The 3,060-nt window shown below is 33.5% G+C and overlaps 1 protein-coding gene across 1 annotated transcript in view; it reads right to left on the bottom strand.

Moving 5' to 3' along the window:
• The window catches only part of LOC116067896 (coiled-coil domain-containing protein 7-like), a 138,124-nt gene extending 137,131 nt beyond the window's left edge, over positions 1-993 (bottom strand). Inside the window, exon 1 of the mRNA XM_031336897.1 lies at positions 965-993. The gene's annotated coding sequence lies outside the window, so the exon portion shown is untranslated. The remainder of the gene's footprint in view (positions 1-964) is intronic.
• Positions 994-3,060: the final 2,067 nt, after the last annotated feature.

A 3,060-nucleotide genomic window follows, 5' to 3' on the forward strand; every position in this document is an offset into this window, starting at 1 on the left:
TAATTATCAATACTTTTTCTTATGACCTTACAATGTTATAATGCTGACTATGCATTTTTAAATGTAAAGGATAAATTAGAATCCCTTCCGACAGTAAGATAGCAATGAAAGGGCATAAGTAATGTCTAATGTTTTCTGCAATAGAAAATCACGCACTTTTAGATATACCTCTAAATATATATTTAGAAAAATGTGCATATATATGCACAAGCATTAAAAGCAGGGCCAAATACTTGTTTAATTGGCCTCGGTCACTGATCTAGAAAATCTAAAGTGGTAATAAAACATAGAAGCATACGTGGCCAGGCATTCTCTTCTATTTTCTCCAAGATAATCAAAGTAAAAATGTTATGTGTGAGGCTTTGTATAATTAAGGGAAAAAAACATGGACAGCTTATTTTGACTTAGTAATATAGTACTCTAACTGCTCTGAAAGAATCTACTACCCCTTAAACATTCTGCCTCAGGAGCACTGTCCCCTAATTGAGTAGGTTTGGTCATAATCAGAGTATGATCATCTAAGAGACTCAAGAAGGAAAACAGGAAAAAATATTTATTTGGGTGAATCAAGCAACTCAACTAGTTTCATGTTCCTGTATATGCTAAAATATGGCTGGGACAACAAAAGACAGAATCTTATTGACTTGTTCATAGATGTAAGTCCTGCATTTTAATAACTAAATTAAGTCAGTTATCACTTTAGAAATCTAATCATTTTTTAAATCTAATTCTTACTTTTAAGCTATTTTAAAATTTGAGTTTTTAATTCCCCTAATTGCCAATTTTTAACATCTAAATTTCAAACATTTTGTATTTAACATTTGTTGTCCAAAGTAATAAATAGCATGAGAGCAAGTGATGATATAAACAAAGTCTCAGTTTGACATCTTTACACTTAGATATATAACTAATAAATCTATGAAAACGCAGAACAAACAAAACTGCTTTACCTTTCACAACTCACCTTTTAGTTTTATCAGATGAGATCTGTAATAAGATAAAAATAAATTTGCACATAAAAATATGTAAGCAATGTTTAAAATGAGACACATAAAAAATGTTCAAGATAATTTTCCTTTCCCGCCCCACCTTAGTGTTGTTGATATGGGTTCTCACTATGAAGCCTTGGCTAGCCTAGAGCTTACTATGTAGACCAAACTGGTCTTGAATTCATAGAGATCTGCCTGCCTTGGCCTCTCAAGTGATAGGATTAAAGGCATGCATCACCATGCCAGGCACCAAAATAGTTTTCTTAACATGAGAGTCATATAGGAAGTATATGACATAGCCTGAGAAATTATATTTAGGTATAGGACAAGATTAATGAAGAGCTGGCCCCGAAACTTTGTTTCTTAATTAAAAGTCTATAGGGTTTTAAATATAATTTTAGTAGAAAAAAATTATTTTAAATGTATTTATAACTGTATTATTATAAATATACTTGTTATAGTTTATTATACTAATGCACTTATATCAGGGTGATTTCAAAAATATATTTTTAATGTATATTGAAAATGAATACTGGAAAATTTATTGAAGCATCTGGTCAAATTGAAACCTGTGCCCAACAAGTATGTTTTTATTAATAGACTAATTCCTTTGAACAGTAACAGGTATTTTTCTGTAACATAGATGTCGACACTTAGTGTCACTCCAGGCCTGAACATCAGTTAATGTTGCTTCTTTCATATGAATATTCTTTACCCACGTACAGCAATACTTTTGGCAGTTCACCAAAACGGTTTCCTTTTTTTCTTAGATACTTTGCTAGTCTGCATCTCTAGTCTTCCTTCAAGTTAAATGTGACAAATGCAAAGTTCCTCCGGTCAGTCCTGAGTGATGAGGCTGAATGTGGTGTCAGAAGCCACTGTACTATGGTAAAGATTCTATATGCCTGGACACGTGAATGACCGCAGATAACTCTCTCCAACAGACACTGACCCTGGTCTACTCTCAGTGGTGAACTGGTATGGTAGAGCCAGTTCACAATTTGTGTTTGTTGCAGGAGAAGCAGTGCACTGATATGTCACAATGGATTTTCATACAGCCATCCAGAGAACTATGGCTGGGCTAAAAAGCACCAGCAAAACTATGATACACAGTGCTAACAACTTACATAAGCTGTTCGTGAACATTATGTCATTTTATACTTACTCATTCTTTAAAGTATTACCACATTCCATTAATTAAGCTTTGACAGATAATTATTTTCAGCTCCTGGCAGAAATAATAGCAATCCCAGCCCCTTCCTTGATTTAAGCAATATTACAAGCCAGTCACTCTTTTGTCCATCTTATCAATGAGATCACACAATAGAATTCTTATATAATGAAAGCTAGTATTCAGTAGCAGAGATGCCATATTTTTCCTTTATTGCTGTTTGGTTTTATATTTTTATCTCCTGACACAGGTAATAACAAGGTACTTATGTGAAATCAAGATTCAACAACTCATGTCCCAGATCAGACACAAAATTTAACCTGGACAGTAACAGTGTCACAGCCAGCCAAGAGTACTGGAATAACAAAGGAGCAACATTCACAGAGACAGGAGGAACTATTTACCATATACACAAAGGACTTTTAAACTATGGGCTTAATAAAGGAGAATAATTCACCTGTTTTAGTAATTCATCATTTGTTTTGTACAAAATTATAGACTTAAATGTTGCTGCTTTGCCTAAAATTTTGTTCTTTCATGGCTTCCCATGTTGTGTATTGTAAGCTAACCTGATAAATTTAGTACTCAGTTAGGGACTTTTCACAGTACCACTCACTATGCTTTCAGCATGCAGCCTCTCAACTGATGACCATGTTCTCAGCCTGGCATTCATGCCAGTGATTTTGCCTTCTCTTGTATAGTCTTGCCATAACCAACAATTCACTAGAAAATGAAGCTTTTCAAATGCAGAGGATATGGTAAGATCGAGGACATGTCACTTACAAGATCAAGCATGTCATATATCTGTGTGTCTTGTATCTCTCAATTTTACCCATTTTAAGCAGAATGCCTTTAGTTTTTAAAACCTTATTTTTTTTTTTTTTTTTTTTTTTTTTTTTT

The sequence above is a fragment of the Mastomys coucha genome, unplaced genomic scaffold, assembly GCF_008632895.1.
Source record: "Mastomys coucha isolate ucsf_1 unplaced genomic scaffold, UCSF_Mcou_1 pScaffold22, whole genome shotgun sequence".
Classification (NCBI taxonomy): Eukaryota; Metazoa; Chordata; class Mammalia; order Rodentia; family Muridae; genus Mastomys; species Mastomys coucha.